At 38.5% G+C, this 10,610-nt stretch overlaps 2 pseudogenes; both read right to left on the bottom strand.

Annotated features, from left to right (window-relative positions):
• Positions 1-317: 317 nt before the first annotated feature.
• On the bottom strand, positions 318-4,292 carry LOC111880590 (protein SUPPRESSOR OF GENE SILENCING 3-like; annotated as a pseudogene).
• A 140-nt stretch (positions 4,293-4,432) lies between these two features.
• On the bottom strand, positions 4,433-6,736 carry LOC111880589 (protein SUPPRESSOR OF GENE SILENCING 3-like; annotated as a pseudogene).
• Between the last annotated feature and the right edge of the window lie 3,874 nt (positions 6,737-10,610).

The following is a 10,610-nucleotide window of genomic DNA, read 5'->3' as shown; positions in this document are numbered from 1 at the left end:
TTTTCGGTTTTTACTTGCATAATAAAACAAAGACCAACAAAACAACATTCACCAGTCACCACCTAACCAAGTAATAAGTAATATTATATTTTACTCGCAAGACAACAATCCAGCTACTTTAATTAATGTCTAAACTTCAATTACACTTATAATATAAAATGCCTCATACGTTCAATTAAAAGTCTTTCAGTAATGATCAAGTATTCACCTCAGCTCTTAGGTGTTGTTTGTTTTTTCTAAAAAAAACCACTTATTGTGGCGTCGCGCAGCACAAACGCAATACTTGGCCATTCGCAGTTGTTTGTTTTTCTGAAGACTTATAACTTAAAAATTGTTGCGCGTGTGTTGGATGGTGTAGTACTAAACCATCTGTTTCAAACATTTTCACACCTTAGTTTAACTTATTGCAACAGTCTGCAGACGTTAAAAAACAAAATACTTTCTATTACAGAGGGTTGCAGAGGTGGTCCGCAGATTTCAAACATTTTCGCTTCGGAAAAAAAAAAAAAAAAAAAAAAAAAAAAAAAAAAACAGCACCTTAATCTTTTACCTTTCGGTCCTTCCATTTTATCTTTAGGAATGTACTTCTCCATCAACCGAGTCAACTCAACATTAAAATCTTCCTCCAAGTCGATCTCCTCCTTCCAGTACCTTCTCTTCATTTCAGTTCGATTCTCCTCAAGCCTTCTCATCAGTTTCTCCCTCTCTTCCTCAAGTTTTTTCATCTCTTCAAGCTTCTCATCCCTATGTATGCATGCATATTATAACATTAATTACATCATATTCGATACACTTTCTTTTTCTCAATTAAATAGATGACTTAATCATTTTGTTCATTATAACATTGTAATTTCAGAACAAAGATTACCCAACAAACAATGTCAATACCTCTTCTGAGGATCTGCCACGGAATACGATTGCTCAACCCTCATGCGCTCTTCCCTCTGCAGCTTATCAAAATTGCCTTCTTTTTCATTCCGAGCATCTTCGATTATCTTCACCTAGTTTTTGAAGAACTGTTCTTGAGAATCCATCTGAAACGAAGAGATGAAAAAATGGTTTCTTCAAACATGTAGTGTCATTTTATCCGGACAGACGATAACAGATAACTTATTAGTATATAACTAGTTATCGCTTCCTTGTTTTCTTCATGTTAGCATTGTGTTTCTCTCTCACAATCCGGTTCTCTTATTCTTTCCTCAGTCTCTGAGACACCAAAGTAAACGACTCTTCAAGTGCTTTTGAATGCATTTGTTCTTTAGCAATCTTGTTCTTATACCAAATCAATTGTTGGTTGTTCTCATTCATTTGCTTCAACTCGTTCACAACCCTCTCATGATAAGAAACCAACTCAAACTTCAGCTTCGATTTCCCTAAACAAATCAAAAATCGCATGCATGTTCATGTTCAGAACCAGGGAATGGAATTGACAAACGAATGGAATTGGAAAAGTAACAACATGACCTTGACAATGTTGATTGAAGAAATCTAAATCTCGTTTTGTTGCCATGTACCCGTACAGCTGTCGCTGACCACCAGGGTAATACAGAATGCGGCGGAGGGATTGATCCCACGCATCTCGGTCCGTACCCTCATTTTCAAAATGCTTGTTGAGTCTCTCTGCTTCCATGTACCCTACCACGGAGGATTCAAATATCAAAACACTCATTCCTCTATGTCCTTTTGGCCCATAAGAATGGCGTGCCTTCACATCCTTTTCATAATCCTTAAAGTTGTCCAAAAGCTCTTGATTCCCCATTCCTAGCCACTGATCCACAATAGTTGTTGCATAATTCTAGTGTCAGCATTTTACATAAACTGATTAAACTTTAAAGAAAGTGAAAACATTTATACCTTTTCATTCTCATCTTATTCGAGCTGTGTATTCATGATGATAACCATTGGTGGCCACATAATTTCCTTGTCTTTCACAACTTCATTTAGTCCTTTCTACTGTCCATACGACTCGCCAGCTGCTACCACTGTAGCTTCCCTTCTACCACTGTAGCTCCCCTTCTACACAACTCTTCCTCCAAAACTTCAGCTAGATCGCGATGAATCTTGATTCTTTTTGATCCTTTTATTTTTGCATGTGTCACAAGAGAAGAAAAGGTTGGATGAATCTTGACTCTTTTTGATCCTTTCTGTTACACTTTGATAGGGTACATTTGGAGATTTAGAAATGATTTGTTGTTTGGAACAGGTTGGATGAAGAAAAGTTGCACTTTTTATTTTATTAGCGAGTTTCATTTATTTGCTATTCTAATAAAAATAGTGAAAAAAATTTAATTTGCGTTAATTGGTTAGAATTTCATCTAAACTCTTTTTAATTGGTTTTTTGTTCTAGTTCTTTGCTAGCGCTTTTTTTATGTAGGGGAAATGACTTAAAATGACAATCAATAACCCGAAATTTTCTCTTTAGGTCACTAAACTTTTAATTGTATCCAATACATAAACCAACTTTTTATTATGGTTTTAAAATGTCTAACAATTACGATTTTTATCGATTAAACTGACAACAAACATTGTCATTGCTTTTGTCATGTCTAAATAATAGCTTATTATAGTCATTTTTCTCAAACTATAACTTCAACTGCATAGATTTTTACCGATTAAAATGACAATGTCACAAAATAATATGGCTTTGTTAATGATTATCGATTGTAGTTTGAAAAAAATATTACAAGAGCCTTTTAGTTAGATGTGGTAAGGGCAGTAACGATGTTCGTTGTCATTTCAATCGATAAAAATTGTAATTGCTGGTATCTTAAAACCAAAATAAAAAGTTTGTTTCATTATTGGATTCAATTAAAAACTTAGTGACATAAAGAACAAATTTTCTGTTATTGATTGTCATTTTAAGTCATTTTGGCTGGTTGTTTCTTCTTTTTTAATCCCGATTTTTCGGTTATTTCCGGTTCCATCACGAAGAACCAAGTAGTTTCGGTCGTAACCGGTTCCAAAACCTATATAACATGCCCCAAAACCGAACCGGAACCAATTCCCTTAATCTGGTCTTTGTAACTAGGATTTATCTCTTTCGGTTTTTGGTTATTCCGGTTCCAAAACCGAATACACAAGTTCCAAAAAAGTAAGAACCAAAACCGAACCAGTTTTGATTGGTTCCAATATTTAGGAACAGGAATCAAAACCCGCTTGTAGCGTATCCTATTTCAGAACCGAGGGCGGTTCCGGTTCTGAAAACAGATACCTTGTTCTGTTGCTCATATCCTTATATCAATCATTATGTTATGTTCCTTTCTACTTGTGACATGCTTTCTCTTTCAATAAACATTTGACTTTCTTTCAATGAAACGATAGAAATCCATAGCAAAATTCCCACAAATTTGGGGAATACATACCGTACCTATCAAGAGTTTTGTTGACATGACAAAGCTTGAAAGTTCATCAAATTCAATCCAAATTATGTCCAAACCAAGAAGAGACCAAGTTGGCCACTACTTGATTCATCGTGTCGCCACCTGCCACTAATATGCAACCATTAACATGTGGTTGGGTTTCTCTCCCCCGGCCCCGACCTGTCATTTCCCTCTTTCTTCTCTTGATCTCATTTCTAATTTCTTGAGGTTGATGTCCTTCATTTTAAATTAACAAATTGCGGTTTGCTATCACATAAGATGATACTATAACAAAAAACAAACAAGAGGTCTATTGTATTGTTTAGCATCGAAATGATGAATGAAATGTCCACTTTATTTTCATTTGTGCCTTGCTACAATTTAGGAAATTCAGTCAAGGTCAAAGAAATGTGAAATATGATAGATGTAGATCATAATTGTTAAATATATTTCGAAAGCCTTTTATTATTTGTTTTATATTATATGTAGGAGTTATTATTTGATTATAACGTCTTATAATTATTTAGGAATGTTTGTTATTCTTAAACCTAACGTATTTATTATGTTTGTTTATTTTCTTTTCTTCACGATGTAAAAACTGATTTACAAATATTTGACTGTTCCAGGATCCATGTAATATGTATATCGTCTCTTAAACTAATTATTCGCTACAGACCTATCATCAGTACTCTTTTTCCAGCCAAAGTTGCACAATCAATACCAAATTCAAAACCCATAAAACCAAACTAAAAAATAATTTTTTTTAATATGATCAGAAAAATTATGAATAAATAAACTTTATACCGTTTTTATTGTTAGCAAAGTCCCTTTCTGAAATTTTTGAAATTTTACTTGTGCTGTTATGCTAAGGAAAAGAACCGTCAATTTGCGGTTTTTACTTGCATAATAAAACAAAGACCAATAAAACAACATTCACCAATCACCACCCAACCAAGTAATATTATATTTTATTTTCAAGACAACAATTCAACTACTTTAATTAATGTCTAAACTGTTACACTTATAATATAAAATGCCTCATTCGTTCAATTCAAAGTCTTTCAGTAAAATGCTCAGATATTCATCTCAACTCTTTGATCTTTTACCTCCCAGCCTTCCATTTTATCTTTAGGAGTGTACTTCTCCATCAACCGAGTCAACTCAGCATTAAAACCTTCCTCCAAGTCGATCTCCTCATTCCAGTGCCTTCTCTTCATTTCAGTCCGCTTCTCCTCAGGCCTTTTCATCAGCTTCTCCCTCTCTTCCTCAAATTCCTTCATTGCCTCAAGCTTCTCATCCTTGTGTGTTTGTGTTCATTCATATTATAACATTAATTACATCAGATTTGATACAATATTGTAATTTCAGAACAAAGATATATTACCCAACAAAAAATGTCAATACCTCTTCTGAGGATCTACAACTGAATAAGATTGCTTAACCCTGATGCGCTCTTCCCTCTGCAGCTTATCAAAATTGCCTTCTTTTGCATTCCGAGCATCTTGGATTATCTTCAGCTGGTCTTTAAAGAACTGTTCTTGAGAATCCATCTGAAACAGAAGAGAAAAAAAATGGTTTCTTCAAACATGTAATATCATTTTATTTAACTTATTAGTATATAACTAGTTACCGCTTCCTTGTTTTCTTCATGGTAACGTTGTGTTCTCTCCCTCACAATTCGGTTCTCTTCTTCGGTTTTCCTCAGCCTCTGAGACACCAAAGTAAACGACTCTTCAAGTGCTTTCGAATGCATTTGTTCTTTAGCAATCCTGTTCTTATACCAAATCAGTTGTTGGTTGTCCTCACTCATTTGCTTCAACTCGTTCACAACCCTCTCTTGATAAGAAACCAACTCAAATTTCAGCTTCAATTTCCCTAAACAAATCAAAAACCGCATGCATGTTCATGTTCAGAAGTCAGAACCATGGAATGGAATTAACAAACGAATGGAATTGGAAAAGTAACAAAAGGACCTTGACAATGTTGATTGAAGAAATCCAAATCTTGTTTTGTTGCCATGTATCCGTACAGCTGTCGCTGACCACCAGGGTAAAATAGAATGCGGCGGTGGGATTGATCCTACGTATCTCGGTTTGTACCCTCATTTTCAAAATGCTTGCTGAGTCACCATAAGAATGGTGCGCCTTCACAGCTTTTTCATAATCCTTAAAATAGTCCAAAAGCTCTTGATTCCCCATTCCTAGCCACTGATCCACAACAGTTGTTGCATAATTCTAGTGTCAGCGTTTTACATAAACTGATTAAACTTTAAAGAAAGTGAAGATATTGTAACATATAACATACCTTTTCATTCTCATCTTGTTCGAGCTGTGTATTCATGATGACAACCATTGGTGGCCACATGATTTCCTTGTCTTTCACAACTTCATTAAGACCTTTCCATTCGCCATATGACTCACCAGCTGCTACCACTGTAGCTCCCCTTCAACGCAACTCTTCCTCCAAAACTTCAGCTAGATCGCGATGAATTTTGACTCTTTTTGACCCTTTTGTTTTTGCATGTGTCACCAGAGAAGGGAGGTTGCGATACCAGTCAATGGCACCTTGACCATTTTGACATGCGGGGCAATGCCATTGTCTGGCTGGCTCGCTGATTTGCTCCACAGTCAAACTGTCCAGAGTTTCAAAAAAGTCGGAATACCATTGGTTCTTCATGGGTTTTAGGGGTTTCATATGAATCATACCCATCACTCAAAATTTGATCATCATCATCGTCATCATCATCATCATCGATCTCGCCAATGTCATGTTGATAACAACTTCTGGAGCATTCTCTCTCCTCCCAGCATCATTTCCCAATTGCCATGCATTGGCTGGCCTAGCATTCCAATTCCATCCACTCTGAAGAGGTGGAGGAATTGCATTTGAAACACCACTATAGTTGTAGTTGCTGCCACCACCACCACCACCTCCACCACCTCCACCTCTTCCGCCTGTTTGAGCTGCTGCCCATGTGTTGTTTGAAGCCCTGACCTGACGGTTGCCCCGGCCACTGGTTCTTTGGGTATCTGGTGGGTTGGGAATCCGGGCAGCCTGCTGTTTGGAAGGACCACCATTTCCGGTTTTGTTCTTATTCTTTTTGGAGATGACCTCCCAACTGCCACTTTGGTTTGGATCCAGATTCACATCTAGAACTGCCTGATTCAACTGATCGACATCATAGCTAGAACCACCGGCTATGTTTTTACCCTTGGATGAAGGCTTGTTGCCATCGCCTCTGTTAGGCTGGCCACCTCCTCTTTGTTGGTGATCAGGCTAGAAATGACCACAATAAAAACTGCACAGGTGTGAAACAGGGGCAAGAATGCACACATAAAACTTTTCCCTGAATTCTTCTTTTTTGACACAATAAACATACTACAAACTGTTTGCAATTTATAGACTTTAACACATTAAAATCTGAATTAAAAATGCTTTTAAAACTACCAAACTATAACTGAAAACTTTAACTACCAGGTTAACCACAATGTGGTAACCAATTATTCTCTTTATTGCATTAAACTCAAATTCAAATCAGAATTAACTCCAATACTCTCCCCCCTAATTCTGAATAGGGTCTTCAAGCTTCTCAACTCCCAGAAGACTTTTCATCTCAGCAAACTTCACCCGGGGTAATGCTTTGGTCAGAGTATCTGCTCGTTGCTCCTCTCCACTTATATGCTCCACACAAATTAATCCATTTTCCACACATTCACGGATGAAATGGTATCGAGTCTCAATGTGTTTGCTCCTACCATGGAATACAGGGTTCTTCATGAGCTCTATTGCAGATTTGTTGTCTACATATAACTTGACCTTTCCAACCTCCCAGCTGATCAATTCCTTTAAGAGGTTTCTCAACCATAATGCTTGACAAGCCGCTGATGTTGCTGCCATGAATTCTGATTCACAAGAAGACAGAGCCACAGTCCTCTGCTTTTGTGAACTCCATGTGACCAAATTTCCTGAGAGATAAAATGCCATTCCAGTTGTGCCTTTGCCATCATCACGATCCATCCCGTGACTACTATCACTATAACCCACCAAGTTTCCATCTCCTCCTTGTCTATACACAAGGCCATGCTTAATTGTACCCTTTACATACCTCAAAATGTGTTTTACTGCCTTTAAATGACTTTCTCTAGGTGACTCCATGTATCGACTGACCACCCCAACTGAGTAACTAAGATCTGGCCTTGTGTGTATCAGGTAACGCAAGCTCCCAATGAGACTCCGAAATTTTGTTGCATCCACTGTGGCTTCATCTTCATCCTTGGTCAAGCTAAGTTTTGGTTCCATTGGATATTTTGCCTCATTGCAATCTGCCATACCTGCTGCTGTTAGTAATTTCTTCGCATATCCCATTTGACTGATTGTTATACCCTTTTTACTTTGTTTCACCTCAATTCCAAGGTAGTAGGTTAGCAATCCCAAATCACTCATATCAAATACTTTCTTCATTTGGTTCTTGAAATCAGCTATCTTTTCTTCACAGCTACCTGTCACAATCAAGTCATCTACATATACACCAACTATTAGCACCGCTTCTGCGTTTTGAAGTTGGTACACGGCCTGTTCTTGGGGGCACCTGTGAAAACCCATACCCTTGAGTGTTTTGTCAAGCTTGACATTCCAGGCTCTTGGAGCCTGTCGTAGCCCATAGAGAGCTTTATTTAACCGGTAAACCTGATGTTCCTTGCCTGCAATAACAAACCCGTCCGGCTGTGAAACATATACCTCTTCTTTTAACTCTCCATTTAAGAAAGCGGATTTCACATCAAGATGATGAACTTTCCAGCCTCCTATTGCTGCAAGTGCTAGGAGTACTCGAATTGTCTCCAATCGTGCAACGGGCGCAAACACTTCATCAAAATCAACCTCCCTAACAGTTTCCTTTCCAGCAATGCTTAACTTTATATTGAAAAGATGAAAATCGGACTTGAAGTGAGACCGTTGATCATGAAGCGACTCAAACTTGGATGTACAAGTATTACACGTCAATCTCTCACTAGAACTAGCATTCTTCTCCGGCGCCACCTCTGTTTCTTCTACGGTTTTTCCCGGAGTAGTAGCGGGGTTGTTAGCGAGTTCAGGGGTTGAAAGCAATTCAATGAAACCGCAGGAATCAAAGAAATTCGACGGGAGTTCAAAAATTGAATAGTTTCTTCTTTTATATTCATTTTGTTTGCCTGAATCGGCGTCGGCGATACGGTTGCCGGAAGTAAGCTCCATTTCCATCTCCAACGCGATATCCGCCTGTTGCTTCCAGATAGGTGGAGGGTTCTTCACCAACAAACATTAGATCTACTTCTTCATCTTCAATTGGGTGAGTTTCAGCATATATCTCAGGTAGAGATCGAAACCCACACACAGGGATATTATCAAACATGGAAGGGCTTATTCCTTCGTTGTGTTCCAAAGATGTGTTTGAAAAATCAAACGTAAGAGGGGTTGAGTTAGTTTGATTACCTGTGCTCGTGCTTGTTGGTGTCGCTGAAGGAGTATCCACCGGCGATTGGAAAGAAGGATTTTCATCATCACCCGGGTTTTGATACACTTCTTCTCCATATGTCGGTGAATTAAAAAAACTTCTGAAATACCCAGGTTGTTCACCTTGCTCGCCATTTTGGGCTTCAGCCCAATTCCACTTAACTTTCTCTTCAAATATGACATCTCGGCCCACCATTATCTTATTCTCTTTAGGGTTGAATAATCTATAAGCCTTGCTACCTGGTTCGACCCCTAGATACACCACTTGGATACTTCGATCACTTAGCTTGGTTAATTGATTTGATGGCTTCTTCATGTGTGCAAGGCAACCAAACACTTTGACATGATGAAGCGTTGGTTTTTTTCCTTTCCACCCTTCATACGGTGTCATATTCTTTACACCTTTCGTTGGCATTCGATTTAGAACATACACTGCGTGACGAACAGCCTCCCCCCACAATCTTTCAGGCACACTCATAGTCTTCAAGAATGATCTCGTGGCTTCAAGAACGGTCCGATTTCGATGCTCAACTACACCGTTTTGCTGGGGCGAATACGGTGCAGTTAATTGCCTTTTGATGCCTTCTTTGTTGCAAAATTCTGAGAAAGCTTGGGAGGTGAACTCCCCTCCCCGATCTGTCCTGAGTACCTTCACCTTGTATGGACTCTCATTTTCAACCTGAGCTTTAAACTTCTTGAAGGTTGCAAAGGCTTCGTCTTTTGATTTCAACATATGTACCCACATGTATCTGCTAAAATCATCGACCATTAGCATGAAGTATCTGTTACCTGCCAAAGTTTGTGGTGTTATTGGACCACAAAGATCAGCGTGAATTAGCTCGAGAGGTTTACTTGCTCGCCACATTGCTTCTTTTGGGAATGGTTGTTTGACTTGTTTTGCGACCAAACACCCATCGCAAACTTGTGTCGGGTGTTTTATCTTTGGCACACCTTCTACTAATCCTTTCTCAACCATTGATTCCATAACTCGAAAGTTTACGTGCCCCAACCTCGCATGCCATAGCCAAGCCTCGTCATCAATACTAGTTGCCATACAAATCGGTTGTGAAGTTTTTAGGGTAATCTTGTACAACCGGTTCTTGGACCGTTGTACCTTCATTACCAATCTTCCATGTACATCATGTACTCGTAGATATTGATGCAACATCTCAATCTTGTATCCTTCTTCTGTCATCTGCCCTAGACTCAGGATGTTACAATGCAAAGCTGGAATGAAATATACATCTGGTACAAGTATTTGATCACCATTCTTGCACTTAAACAAGATTGTCCCTTTTCCTTCAATCTTCACTTTAGAACCATCACCAAAACGCACCTGTCCGGTCACCTTCTCATCGAGTTCAGCAAAGAAGCTTCTCATGCCAGTCATATGATTACTGGCACCATTATCCAAATACCAAAGGTCTTCACCACTGCTCTTCTGTCCCGGGAACACCTTGTCTTCATTTAGTAACACCATGTTGTTTGACTCTTCCCCAAGGATACTCAACAGAAGTGCTTCCTGTTCATCATCGCGATTTTGAGTTTGAGTCAAGTTTACTTCATCTTTTCTTTCCTTTGGAGCTTTGCATTCTGATGCATAGTGACCATATTCTTCACAATTGTAACATTTTATATGACTTTTATCCCTTCCTTTTTGACGATTATTGTGTGAGTCATGAAACTTTGTAAAGCTTCCACGACCACCTCTGCCCCGTGTACTTCCTCTACCTCGTCCACCACTTCGACCACCTCTGTCAT

This window comes from Lactuca sativa, chromosome 5, assembly GCF_002870075.4.
Source record: "Lactuca sativa cultivar Salinas chromosome 5, Lsat_Salinas_v11, whole genome shotgun sequence".
In the NCBI taxonomy this organism is placed as follows: domain Eukaryota; kingdom Viridiplantae; phylum Streptophyta; class Magnoliopsida; order Asterales; family Asteraceae; genus Lactuca; species Lactuca sativa.
Note: the sequence above shows the minus strand (reverse complement) of the source record. Positions and strands in the feature narration are given on the sequence as shown.